We start from the raw sequence: 14,906 nt of genomic DNA on the forward strand, positions 1-14,906 counted from the left end.
GCGAAAGCAAACCAAACGATTATGTTAGGACAGCACCTAAACAAGAAAAACCACACCGCCATTTTCCAGCCAAAGAGAGAAGTCACAAAAAGCAGAAATAGAGATCAAATTAATCACTAACCTTTGATGATCTTCATCAGATGACACTCATAGGACTTCATGTTACACAATACATGTATGTTTTTTTGATAAAGTTCATATTTATATCCACAAATCTCAGTTTAAATTGACGCATTATGTTCAGTAATGCTTTGCCTGCAAAACCTCCGGTGACTTTGCGGAGAGCCACTTCAATTTACAGAAATACTTATAATAAACTTTGATAAAATATACAAGTGTTATGCACAGAAATAAAGATACACTTCTCCTTAATGCAACCGCTGTGTCAGATTTCAACAGCTTTACGGCGAAAGCACATTGTTCAATATTCTGAGTAAAGCACTCAGCCATCAAAGCAAGCTATACAGTTACCCGCCAAGTCATGGCGTCAACAAAACTCAGAAATAACATTATAAATCTTCACTTACCTTTGCTGATCTTCGACGTAATGCACTCCCAGGACTCCCACTTCTACATCCACAAGAAATGTTCATTTTGTTTGATAAAGTCCATCATTTATGTCCAAATCCTTCCTTTAGTTCGCACGTTGAGTCCACTACTCCAAATGCAGGAAGTGCGCAACAGAAAATTACGACGAAAAGTCCAAAAAGTTATATTTATGTTCGTAGAAATATGTCAAACGATGTATAGCATCAATCTCTAGGATGTTTTTATCATAAATCTTCGATAATATTCCAACCGGACAATGGCGTATTCATTACAGATGAAAAAGAAGGAACGGCGCACCCGCGTGACCACGCAGTAAACAACTCATTGGCCTCCGAGTAGTCCACTAGTTTGGTCAGCTCTTATTCTCTCCCCATTCACAGTAGAAGCCTGAAACAATGTTCTAAAGACTGTTGACATCTAGTGGAAGCATTAGGAAGTGCAATATGACCCCGCAGACACTGTAGTTTGGATAGGCAATCACTTGAAAACTACAACCCTCAAAATCTCCAACTACCTGGTTGGATTTTCCTCAGGTTTTTGCCTGCCTTATGAGTTCTGGTATACTCACAGACATTATGTTAACAGTTTTGGAAACTTTAGAGTGTTTTCTATCCAAATTTACCAATTACATGCATATCCTAGTTTCTGGGGCTGAGTAGCAGGCAGTTTAGTTTGGGCATGCTTTTCATCCGGACGTGAAAATAGTGCCCCCTATCCCTAATTAACAAACACCATGGACTCAGTAATGGCTATCATGAACTTTATCCGATCAACATTGATTTTATTCCGTAGTCTGCTGAGCATCGTGATCTACTTTTACGTAATGAAATTGGGTTTGTTAAACCTCTTACATCTAGACGTTCCGCTAGCGGAACACCTGCTCCAATATCCAATGATAGGCGTGACGCGAATTACAAATTCCTCAAAAATCCAAAAACTTCCATTTTTCAAACATATGACTATTTTACACCATTTTAAAGACAAGACTCTCCTTTATCTAACCACACTGTCCGATTTCAAAAAGGCTTTACAACGAAAGCAAAACATTAGATTATGTCAGCAGAGTACGCAGCCAGAAATAATCAGACACCCATTTTTCAAGCTAGCATATAATGTCACATAAACCCAAACCACAGCTAAATGCAGCACTAACCTTTGATGATCTTCATCAGATGACAACCCTAGGACATTATGTTATACAATACATGCATGTTTTGTTCAATCAAGTTCATATTTATATCAAAAAACAGCTTTTTACATTAGCATGTGACGTTCAGAACTAGCATACCCCCGGAAACCTCCGGCGAATTTACTAAATTACTCACGATAAACGTTCACAAAAAACATAACAATTATTTTAAGAATTATAGATACAGAACTCCTTTATGCAATCGAGGTGTCCGATTTTAAAATAGCTTTTCGGTGAAAGCACATTTTGCAATATTCTGAGTACATAGCCCAGCCATCACGGGCTAGCTATTTAGACACCCACCAAGTTTAGCCTTGACCAATCTCCGATTTACTATTACAAAAGTTTGATTACCTTTGATGTTCTTTGTCAGAATGCACTCCCAGGACTGCTACTTCAATAACAAATTTTGGTTTGGTCCAAAATAATCCATCGTTATATCCGAATAGCGGCGTTTTGTTTGTGCGTCCCAGACACTATCCGAAGTGTAAATAAGGGTCACGAGCATGGCGCAATTCGTGACAAAAAAAATCTAAATATTCCATTACCGTACTTCAAAGCATGTCAACCGCTGTTTAAAATCCATTTTTATGCCATTTGTCTCGTAAAAAAGCGATAATATTCCGACCGGGAATCTGCGTTTAGGTAAACAGAGGAAAGAAAACAAAGCATTCGGTCGACGCGGGCACGCGCCTGAGTCTCACAGTACTGTAACCAGCCACTATCCAAACGCGCTACTTTTTTTCAACCAGAGCCTGCAAAGCCACGATTCAGCTTTTTGCCGCCTTCTGAGAGCCCATGGGAGCCGTAGGAAGTGTCACGTAACAGCAGAGATCCTCTGTAATGGATAGAGATGCCCTAGAAGGAGAACAAATTGTCAGACAGGGCACTTCCTGTATAGAATCTTCTTAGGTTTTGGCCTGCCATATGAGTTCTGTTATACTCACAGACACCATTCAAACAGTTTTAGAAACTTTAGGGTGGTTTCTATCCAAAGCCAATAATTATATGCATATTCTAGTTACTGGGCTGGAGTAGTAACCAGATTAAATCGGGTACGTTTTTTATCCAGCCGTGTCAATACTGCCCCCTAGCCCTAACAGGTTAATCTAACCACACTGTCCGATTTCAAAAAGGCTTTACAACGAAAGCAAAACATTAGATTATGTCAGCAGACTACCCAGCCAGAAATAATCAGACACCCATTTTTCAAGCTAGCATATAATGTCACATAAACCCAAGCCACAGCTAAATGCAGCACTAACCTTTGAGGAACTTCATCAGATGACAACCCTAGGACATTATGTTATACAATACATGCATGTTTTATTCAATCAAGTTCATATTTATATCAAAAACCAGCTTTTTACATTAGCATGTGACTAGCATTCCGACCGAACACTGCCGGTGAATTTACTAAATTACTCACGATAAACGTTCACAAAAAACATAAAAATTATTTTAAGAATTATAGATACAGAACTCCTCTATGCACTCGATATGTCCGATTTTAAAATAGCTTTTCGGTGAAAGCACATTTTGCAATATTCTAAGTAGATAGCCCGGCATCACAGGGCTAGCTATTTAGACACCCAGCAAGTTTAGCACTCACCAAAGTCAGATTTACTATAAGAAAAATGTTATTACCTTTGCTGTTCTTCGTCAGAATGCACTCCCAGGACTTGTACTTCAATAACAAATGTTGGTTTGGTCCCAAATAATCCATTGTTATATCCAAATAGCGGCGTTTTGTTCGTGCGTTCAAGACACTATCTGAAAGGGTAAATAAGGGTGACGAGCATGGCGCATTTTGTGACAAAAAATTCTAAATATTCCATTACCGTACTTCGAAGCATGTCAACCGCTGTTTAAAATCAATTTTTATGCCATTTTTCTCGTAAAAAAGCGATAATATTCCGACCGGGAAAGCGTGTATACGTACAAAGAGAGAGAAAATAAAAACATCTCGTGCCCTCGTGCACGAGCCTGAGTCTCAGAGTACTCTGACCAGCCACTATCCAAACGCGATAATGTGTTTCAGCCTGGGGCTGCCTCGATATCATTCAGCTTTTTCCCGGGCTCTGCGAGCCTATGGGAGCCGTAGGAAGTGTCACGTTACAGCAAAGATCCTCAGTCTTCAATAAAAAGAGCCAAGATGAACAACAACTTGTCAGACAGGCCACTTCCTGTTCAGAATCTTCTCAGGTTTTTGCCTGCCATATGAGTTCTGTTATACTCACAGACACCATTCAAACAGTTTTAGAAACTTTAGAGTGTTTTCTATCCATATATAATAAGTATATGCATATTCTAGTTACTGGGTAGGATTAGTAACCAGATTAAATCGGGTACATTTTTTTTATCCAGACGTGCAAATGCTGCCCCCTAGCCCTAACAGGTTAAACAAATCAAAATATATTTTATATTTGAGATTCTTCAAAGGAGCCACACTTTTCCTGCTGTACAGGCCTTAAATTGTACCAATTTGTTTTTCTCGGTCGCCGATGCTATTTCAATTATAAATCATTAGATTTTTACATTGTGTTAACCTGTTAGGGCTAGGTGGCAGTATTTACACGGCCGGATAAAAAACGTACCCGATTTAATCTGGTTACTACTCCTGCCCAGTAACTAGAATATGCATATAATTATTGGCTTTGGATAGAAAACACCCTAAAGTTTCTAAAACTGTTTGAATGGTGTCTGTGAGTATAACAGAACTCATTTGGCAGGCAAAACCCTGAGACATTTTCTGACAGGAAGTGGATACCTGATGTGTTGTATTACCTTTAAACCTATCCCATTGAAAAACACAGGGGCTGAGGAATATTTTGGCACTTCCTATTGCTTCCACTAGATGTCACCAGCCTTTACAAAGTGTTTTGAGTCTTCTGGAGGGAGATCTGACCGAACAAGAGCCATGGAACGATGATGTCCCATTAGACACCTGGCGCGCGAGTTCATGTTGGGTACCCTCGTTCCAATACGTTATAAAAGAGTATGCATTCGTCCACCTTGAATATTATTCATGTTCTGGTTAAAAAAGGCCCTAATGATTTATGCTATACAACGTTTGACATGTTTGAACGAACGTAAATATATTTTTTCCCCTCGTTCATGACGAGAAGTTCGGCTGGCTTAGATCATGTGCTAACAAGACGGAGATTTTTGGACATAAATGATGAGCTTTTTTGAACAAAACTACATTCGTTATGGACCTGTGATACCTAGAAGTGACATCTGATGAAGAGAATCAAAGGTAATGGATTATTTACATAGTATTTTCGATTTTAGATCTCCCCAACATGACGTCTAGTCTGTATCGCAACGGTATTTTTCTGGGCGCGGTGCTCAGATTATTGCAAAGTGTGATTTCCCAGTAAGGTTATTTTTAAATCTGGCAAGTTGATTGCGTTCAAGAAATGTAAATCTATAATTCTTTAAATGACAATATAATATTTTACCAATGTTTTCTAATTTTAATTATTTAATTTGTGACGCTGACTTGACTGCCGGTTATTGGAGGGAAACGATTTCCTCAACATCAATGCCATAGTAAAACGCTGTTTTTGGATATAAATATGAACTTGATAGAACTAAAAATGCATGCATTGTCTAACATAATGTCCTAGGAGTGTCATCTGATGGAGATTGTAAAAGGTTAGTGCATCATTTTAGCTGGTTTTATGGTTTTGGTGACCCTGTCTTTGAATTGACAAAACATTACACACAACTCTTGTAAATGTATTGTCCTAACATACTCTAAATTTATGCTTTCGCTGTAAAACCTTTTTGAAATCGTAAAACGTGGTTAGATTAAGGAGATGTTTATCTTTCAAAGGGTGTAAAATAGTTGTATGTTTGAAAAATTTGAATTTTGACATTTATTTGGATTCAAATTTGCCGCTCTTGAAATGCCTCAGCTGTTGATGTAGTGCACCATGGGTAGCACGCTAGTGTCCCACCTAGCCCATAGAGGTTAACACTTTTTTGGTTACTACATGATTCCATATGTGTTATTTCATAGTTTTGATATCTTCACTATTAGTATGTAGAAAATAGTAAAAATAAAGAAAAACTCTTGAATGAGTAGGTGTGTCCAAACTTTTGACTGGCACTCTAGATGGCGGAGGCTCAATCAAGCTTGTCGTCTTGACTACTTTCTCATGTCATTCTCGATGGCACCAAAAGTAAAAAAAATAAAAAAATAAGTGTTGATGGGGTGCAGAATGCAGTCAGACCATCAAATAATTGGCACATACATTACTCTTACAGAATTTCCATGTTGGTGAGGATATTGTAAATTTAATCAAAGCCTATCGGATGACAACTTGTTTTTAACCAGGACAGAAGAATTCATAACTGACTTTTTCCACCATAACATAGGTACAGCAGATCCACTTATTGTATGGGACACTTCTAAATGTGCCTTTTGCAATTCAATACTCATCTTTAAAACTAAAGCAATTTAGGTCAAAATAATTCATATTAACAAAGGAAATTGAAGGACTAACAGTACAGATAGATAGTAATAAAACTGTACCATAGAGGCTCAGAATACATTAAAGGAAAACCCAAATGGAAATGGTGGAACTTATTCAAGAAAGATCAAGTGTAATGTATTAGAAAAAATAAAGCGAAATTAATGGAATATGGGGGAAAATGCACCAAATTATTTTTTTTATCTTCAACAGAGAAATGCTACCAAAAATAATTTCAGAGGAGGAATGTCTTCATGCAATTAAAGCCTTTAAGTCTGGGGAAACTCCAGGGCTGTTTGGCACACCAGTTGAGGTGTACCAAACCCTTTTTGATGTACTCATAGGACCATTATTAGCATGTTTTAACAACACCTATAAAAAATGTTAGATTATCATTATCATCATCAAGAAGTTCTGATTTCATATTTACTGAAACAGGACCCAACTGGTAAATATTCAGTCCATTTAAAAAATTGGAGCCCCCAGCCTTCCGAGTGGTGCAACAGTCCAAGGCACTGCATCGCAGCGCTTGAGACATCACTACAGACCCCGGTTCGATCCCAGGTTGTGTCACAACTGGCCGTCACCGGGAGTCTCATAGGGCGGCGCACAATTTGCCCAGTGTTGTCCAGGTTAGGGGAGGTTTTGGCTGGGGGGCTTTACTTGGCTCATCGTGCTCTAGTGACTCCTTTTGGCGTACCGGGCGCCTGCAGGCTGACCTCGGTTATCAGTTGATCGGCGGGTGATTAAGAAGCGTGGTTTGGCGGGTCATGTTTCGGAGGACAAATGACTCGACATTAGCCTCTCCAGAGCCCGTTGATGAGTTGCAGCGATGAGACAAGATCGTAATAGGATACAATAGGATATCACGAAATTTGGGAGAAAAAGGCGGTAAAAAAATATATAATAATAAAAAGTAATTTAGAGGCCTCTTACACTTCAGTGTTGTGATGATACAATTCTAGCAAAATGCATAGCGCACCGAATTACAAAGGTATTCTCGAATATTATTCACCCTAATCAGACAGGTTTGTTACATGGACAATACATTGGAGATAATATAAGACAAGTACGGGAAACAATAGAACCTTGTGAAAAATCTGGGAAACCAGGCCCGGAATTCATAGCTGACTTTGAAAAGGCTTTTGATAAAAAACGACTGGAATAAATATATAATTGCCTGGAATATTTACATTTTGGAGAAAGTCTTATACAATGGGTTAAAGTTATGTGTAGTAACCTAAAGTGTAAAATAGAAAAGGGTGTGTCAAGGTAGTTTTGGTACCAGTCTGTTTAGTTAACATTACACTGTTGTAAAAATGACATGGATTATAAGCCGGCCTCCTTCAGCTCTTTTGTATGTTTCACCGGTACCCAGGTGAAGTTGACTTTAAGAAGGATGTTTGTGTTGTGGAGGTACATTTTACATTTACATTTTAGTCATTTAGCAGACGCTCTTATCCAGAGCGACTTACAGTATTGAATGCATACATTTCATACATTTGGCGGTTTTCCCAAATAGCACCCTATATTCCCTTTATAGTGCACTAGGGTCCTGGTCAAAGTAGTGCACTAGGGTCCTGGTAGAAAGTAGTGCACTAGGGTCCTGGTAGAAAGTAGTGCACTAGGGTCCTGGTTAAAGTAGTGCACTAGGGTCCTGGTCAAAGTAGTGCACTAGGGTCCTGGTAGAAAGTAGTGCACTAGGGTCCAGGTCGAAAGTAGTGCACTAGGGTCCTGGTTAAAGTAGTGCACTACGGTCCTGGTTAAAGTAGTGCACTAGGGTCCTGGTAGAAATAGTGCACTAGGGTCCTGGTTAAAGTAGTGCAGCAGGGTCCTGTTTAAAGTAGTGCACCAGCATCCTGGTTAAAGTAGTGCACTATTAAGGGAACATGGTGCCATTTGTGAAGCCTCCTACATGTGCCGATGTCTCTTTAGATACTTATCTGATCTTTTACCACATGTCCATTATTATCCAATGGAACGATGATTAATTAGTTCTGCATGTTTCCACATGTCCATTATTATCCAATGGAACGATGATGAACTAGTTCTGCATGTTACCACATGTCCATTATTATCCAATGGAACGATGATTAATTAGTTCTGCATGTTTCCACATGTCCATTATTATCCAATGGAACGATGATGAACTAGTTCTGCATGTTTCCACATGTCCATTATTATCCAATGGAACAATGATGAACTAGTTCTGCATGTTTCCACATGTCCATTATTATCCAATGGAACGATGATGAACTAGTTCTGCATGTTTCCACATGTCCATTATTATCCAATGGAACGATGATGAACTAGTTCTGCATGTTTCCACATGTCCATTATTATCCAATGGAACGATGATGAATTAGTTCTGCATGTTACCACATGTCCATTATTATCCAATGGAATGATGATGAACTAGTTCTGCATGTTTCCACATGTCCATTATTATCCAATGGAACGATGATGAACTAGTTCTGCATGTTTCCAAACAGGGAAAGAGAAACTGTAGATAACTGCCATGATTAAAAACAGACATGAGATGTGCAGGGGTTATTTCAGGTCAGACTCACTAGCATGGTGACTATAGTAGCTGCTTTTATTCGTCCTATTTCACACTTGTACATGTGTGAATTGGACGTGTGTTTCTTGTATATCCCAACACCCACAGAGAACTGGGGTCTTTAGACAGGGTCAGACATTATTAACAGCATTCCTGGAGCCATTGAGGTTAAGTGCCTTGATCAGAGGCACAATGACAAATATTTTTGAAGGTGGTTTGGAGCCTACCCAAAAAGAAGGGGTTAAATATGTGTCCGAAATATCTATATCTATCTATATATTTCCTGGGCTTTATTATACTGTATAGTCTACTGCAAGATATGGGATAGACACTTCAAAACCTTGTTTCTTATATTTTATTTTTTGACTGTATTTTTGGCCATTTATGAATGTGTTATTCAATGCATTTCTATGGGCTATAGTAGTAAAGGCCAAATTCAATATATTTTTTAATAAATATATTTTTATGCTACTTAAAGGCATCCTAAAATTCCAAATCAAATAGCTAATTGATCCATAGTATGACATTAAAACAATTCCATATGTCACCTTAGAGAGACCATGCAAGTAGAGATAAGAAGTAAGAAACTAGCAGAAAGGTTACATTTGATCAACCAACTGATAAGGCACTGTCACGGGTGTCGTTGGGTAGAGACGACCAAAACGCAGCAGGAATGTGGATGCTCATCTTGATTATTTATTAAATAAGGTGAACACCAAAAACAACAAAAACGAAGAACGACAGAAGACAGTTTAACAGGCTATAATAACAACAGCAGTGCTAAAGATAACTACCCACAAAATCCCCAGGTGAAAACAAGCATCTAATATATGACTCCCAATCATACAAAACAAATACCCTTCTGCCACGTCCTGACCAAATTATAATACAATTACTCCCTCTGCTGGTCAGGACGTGACAGGCACAGCATTGTAGATAACAACTAGACCATATAACAGTTGAACAGGGCAGAGACACGGCGTTGTCTCTTCCTGGATTTGACTACAGGTGTGACCTGAAGTAGACTAAACACTGTAGCTGGTGTTGATGTAATGACTCCCTCTAGACTCAGTCCTTCTCCTCAGGAGGTGCGTTTCCAGTATGGAAGTATGGAAATTCCAGTATCTGGGTACTCAGATTCTATTTACCTGTGTAAAAGTCAGTTTAGCTTACAAAACATTTGCTTAGCAACCGCACACCAACGTGATCTGTTGAACCCCAAAAAATTATAGTTTCAATATTTGCATAACCCTTGTGATTTAAGGGTAAAGGTGAGGGTAATTAAATCAGGATCAAATCCTCTGATCTCTTCAAGCTCATTAACGATAGGTTCTAATGCAACGAAATAGGAAAAAATGCCAAGGGGGTGAATACTTTTGCAAGGCACTGTATGCTAAATGCTTCACTCTCTTGCCTTTCAGAAGGATGTTTGTGTTGTGGGAGGTACATGTGGTTTTCTTCCCAAATAGCACCCTATTCCCTTTATAGTGCACTAGGGACCTGGTAGAAAGTAGTGCACTATTAAGGGAATAGGTTGCCATTTGTGACTCATCCTACATGTGCCGATGTCTCTTTAGATACCTATCTTATCTTTCACCACATCTCCATTATTATCCAACTGAATGATGATGAACTAGTTCTGCATGTTTCCAAACAGGGAAAGAGAAACTGTAGATAACAATGGAGCAGAACGTTCTGTTTTCTCTTTTCCAAACTGGTTGAATGTCTATTTTTACCCTGTAACCCAACAACAAGTGGCTGATACTAACTCAAAGTCCTGCTGACTTCAGACTCTCTCTCTCTCTCTCTCTCTCGCTCGCTCTCTCAAATGTGAAATTAATCATACACAGACCAGAACACAGACCAGGGAGGGAGGGTAGTTGGAAAGGATATTACAGGAATTCTGGTATTTATATAACATTTCCCATAGAATACTTTTTTTGGGGGGGGGGTAGCTGGTCTCTGTATTACAGTTCTACCAATAATTCATACCACTGATAGACTATTATGAGCTGTTTTGACTGCAACTAGGCATTTATATAAGGTCATTTTGATTTTATACATGGTCATCCCTAGTTATAACCACTTATAACCATAGGTGAGTACATAAGGTGCTTCATCTCTGCAGATGAGCTGTGTATCTGGTCAAAATCACTGATACAGGCCCCCCTCCACCCTCTGATGATATATAGAAAGAAGAAAGCTGGATTCATATAAAGGTCCTATTTACCAAATTACTATGGGCAGAATTAGGTGTTATTGTTTGGACTGTTTGATTTTTTTTAAGGTCAATATTGTTACAGAAACAGATTTGTTATAAGAACAAGTTGATTTGACAAACTCATTCGAATGTGAATAATTGAATAAAGGTACTTTACCTCTGGAACTCAAACGACCCCAGTCGATAGATTGATGCTGTAGCTCTGCCACTTCCTCTGTGGATGATGTGTACTGAGAAACAGATATCTCTAACTTAAACAGAAATATTTTTATGGGGATTTGTATTCTTATGCTAATTAGATAATACTAAAATAAATGTGTGAAGCTTGAATTTTATTGTGCACACTATACATCCATTCCCCCTGTCACGAAGGGATATATGGCTGATTTAAGATGAAATCGTCAACCCTGTGTCACGTCCTGGCCAGTATATAAGGTTAATTGTTTTGTAGTTTGGTCAGGGCGTGGCAGGGGGTATTTGTTTTATGTGGTTCGGGGTGGTGTGTTTGTGTAAAGGGTGTTTGATTTAGTATTTTCGGGTTTTGGTTTATGTCTAGGTAGTTCTATGTGGAGTCTAGTGAGTGTATGTCTATGTTTGGTTAATTGGGGTTGGGACTCTCAGTTGAAGGCAGGTGTTGTCTATCTGCCTTTGATTGAGAGTCCCATATATTAGGGTGTGTTTGTGTGTGTGATTTGTGGGTGATTATTCTGTGTATAGCCTTGTGCCTTACCAGACTGTTTATTTGTCGAGTGTTCGTTTTTCGTGTTTTGTTATTTTGTATGTTCATTTTTGAGAGTAATTAAAAATCAAGATGAGCATTCACGTACCTGCTGCGTTTTGGTCCTCATTCACCGACAACAACCGTGACAGAACTACCCACCACCAAAGGACCAAGCAGCGGAGAAGAGGACAGAGGCAAGTGAGGGAGGAATGTTGGAGGCAGCCCCAAGAATTTTTTAGGGGGGGGCACAAGGGCTATTTGGCGGGGCGAGATTACAGCCCCAGGCCAGCTCCCCGTACCCTTGTAGGGCAGACTGGACAGGTCCCGTGCTTTGGGGTTGGGGCTGTGGTGAGGCCTGGGATTTTCAGGCCGGTAGGCAAGGTACCAGCGCCCCGCATGTGCCAGGGTGAAGTAGGCATCGAGCCGGAAGGGGTGATGCCAACCCTGCGCTCAAGACCGCCAGTGCGCCCTTTCGGTCCGGTGTTTCCCGCCAGACGCACTAGCATGGAGGTGCGTGTACATAATCTGGTAAGCCCAGTACCAGCACCACGCACCAGGCTACAAGTGCGTCAACCCAGCCTCGCCAGTCAACAGTCTTCATCAGAGCTGCCCGCCAGTCAACAGTCATCATCAGAGCTGCCCGCCAGTCAACAGTCATCATCAGAGCTGCCCGCCAGTCAACAGTCATCGTCAGAGCTGCCCGCCAGTCAACAGTCATCGTCAGAGCTGCCCGCCAGTCAACAGTCATCGTCAGAGCTGCCCGCCAGTCAACAGTCATCGTCAGAGCTGCCCGCCAGTCAACAGTCGTCAGAGCTGCCCGCCAGTCAACAGTCGTCAGAGCTGCCCGCCAGTCAACAGTCGCCAGAGAGGTCAGACTGCGGTGAACTGCCGGAGTGGTCAGACTGCGCTGAACTGCCGGAGTGGCCAGACTGCGCTGAACTGCCGGAGTGGCCAGACTGCGCTGAACTGCCGGAGTGGCCAGACTGCGCTGAACTGCCGGAGTGGCCAGACTGCGCTGAACTGCCGGAGTGGCCAGACTGCGCTGAACTGCAGGAGTGGCCAGACTGCGCTGAACTGCCGGAGTGGCCAGACTGCGCTGAACTGCCGGAGTGGCCAGACTGCGCTGAACTGCCGGAGTGGCCAGACTGCGCTGAACTGCCGGACTGGCCAGACTGCCCTGAACTGCCGGATTGGCCAGACTGCCCTGAACTGCCGGAGTGGCCAGACTGCCCTGAACTGCCGGAGTGGCCAGACTGCCCTGAACTGCCGGAGTGGCCAGACTGCCCTGAACTGCCGGAGTGGCCAGACTGCCCTGAACTGCCGGAGTGGCCAGACTGCCCTGAACTGCCGGAGTGGCCAGACTGCCCTGAACTGCCGGAGTGGCCAGACTGCCCCGAATTTCCAGACTGCCCAGACTGCCCCGAATTTCCAGACTGCCCAGACTGTCCCGAATTGCCAGACTGCCCAGACTGTCCCGAATTGCCAGACTGCCCAGACTGTCCCGAATTGCCAGACTGCCCAGACTCTCCCGAATTGCCAGACTGCCCAGACTCTCCCGAATTGCCAGACTGCCCCGACTGCCCCCCGGCGATGCCAGACTGGCCCGACTGCCCCTCGGCGATGCCAGAGTGGCCCGACAGCCTGGAACGGCCGGAACCAGAGCCACCTCCAGAAATAGGTGGGTTGGGGAGGGGGGGTGTAGCACAGTGCCGTCGTTGACGGCAGCCACCCTCCCTTCCCTCCCTTTAGAAAAGGGGACTTTTTGTTGGTGTTGCTTGGGGTTATTTTTTTGTTAAGGTGCTTCTGGGGTAGCACCTTTAAGGGGGGGGTACTGTCACGTCCTGGCCAGTATATAAGGTTAATTGTTTTGTAGTTTGGTCAGGGCGTGGCAGGGGGTATTTGTTTTATGTGGTTCGGGGTGGTGTGTTTGTGTAAAGGGTGTTTGATTTAGTATTTTCGGGTTTTGGTTTATGTCTAGGTAGTTCTATGTGGAGTCTAGTGAGTGTATGTCTATGTTTGGTTAATTGGGGTTGGGACTCTCAGTTGAAGGCAGGTGTTGTCTATCTGCCTTTGATTGAGAGTCCCATATATTAGGGTGTGTTTGTGTGTGTGATTTGTGGGTGATTATTCTGTGTATAGCCTTGTGCCTTACCAGACTGTTTATTTGTCGAGTGTTCGTTTTTCGTGTTTTGTTATTTTGTATGTTCATTTTTGAGAGTAATTAAAAATCAAGATGAGCATTCACGTACCTGCTGCGTTTTGGTCCTCATTCACCGACAACAACCGTGACACCCTGGTTTAGTCAACCCTGTTTTAGTCAACCGTTACATTACTTAGCACTTAATAGGCACTTTGAATGTTAAAATCTAAAGTATTTTTTATTTATTTATGAAGTTACACTTCTCAAAAGGCACCAAATTGGTCTCCTCTCCTCCTCCATCTGCTGTTTCTTTCTCTCCTCCTCCTCCTCTCTCAATTTTCTCTGAATCTTCTGGTACATCTCATTGGTGTAGTGCTCTCCTCCATTCATCTCTACCATCTCTTCTATCTTCCTCAGCAGCTCTTTGACCTGAAGACGGTCATCCTTCTGATCATTATTGAGACAATGATACTTTCCCCCACAACAGCTTTTCTGAAGTGGAACACAATCTTTTATATACTCCTTAATTGTTTTCCCGTTTAACCTATCTTTCAAAGTGAACAGAATTATGGCATACTTTGAGTTCTCTTTTCCAAATAAATCCTGGATCCACTTCACAGTCTTCCTTTCCTCCTCTGTAAACCTCCCCAGACTGATCACCAGCAGGAAGGCGTGGGGTCCTGGGACTGACTGTGCTATACTCCAGTCTGATCACCGGCAGGAGGGCGTGAGGTCCTGGGACTGACTGTTCTATACTCCAGTCTGATCACCGGCAGGAGGGCGTGAGGTCCTGGGACTGACTGTTCTATACTCCAGTCTGATCACCGGCAGGAAGGCGTGAGGTCCTGGGACTGACTGTTCTATACTCCAGTCTGATCACCGGCAGGAAGGCGTGGGGTCCTGGGACTGACTGTTCTATACTCCAGTCTGATCACTGGCAGGAAGGCGTGAGGTCCTGGGACTGACTGTTCTATACTCCAGTCTGATCACCGGCAGGAGGGCGTGAGGTCCTGGGACTGACTGTTCTATACTCCAGTCTGATCAC

General features: G+C 41.9%; 1 pseudogene; it reads left to right on the top strand.

The window, feature by feature from the left end:
- Positions 1-14,294, top strand: part of LOC123738004 (uncharacterized protein K02A2.6-like) — a 32,584-nt pseudogene extending 18,290 nt beyond the window's left edge.
- Positions 14,295-14,906: the final 612 nt, after the last annotated feature.

This window comes from Salmo salar, chromosome ssa02 (assembly GCF_905237065.1).
Source record: "Salmo salar chromosome ssa02, Ssal_v3.1, whole genome shotgun sequence".
Lineage (NCBI taxonomy): Eukaryota > Metazoa > Chordata > Actinopteri > Salmoniformes > Salmonidae > Salmo > Salmo salar.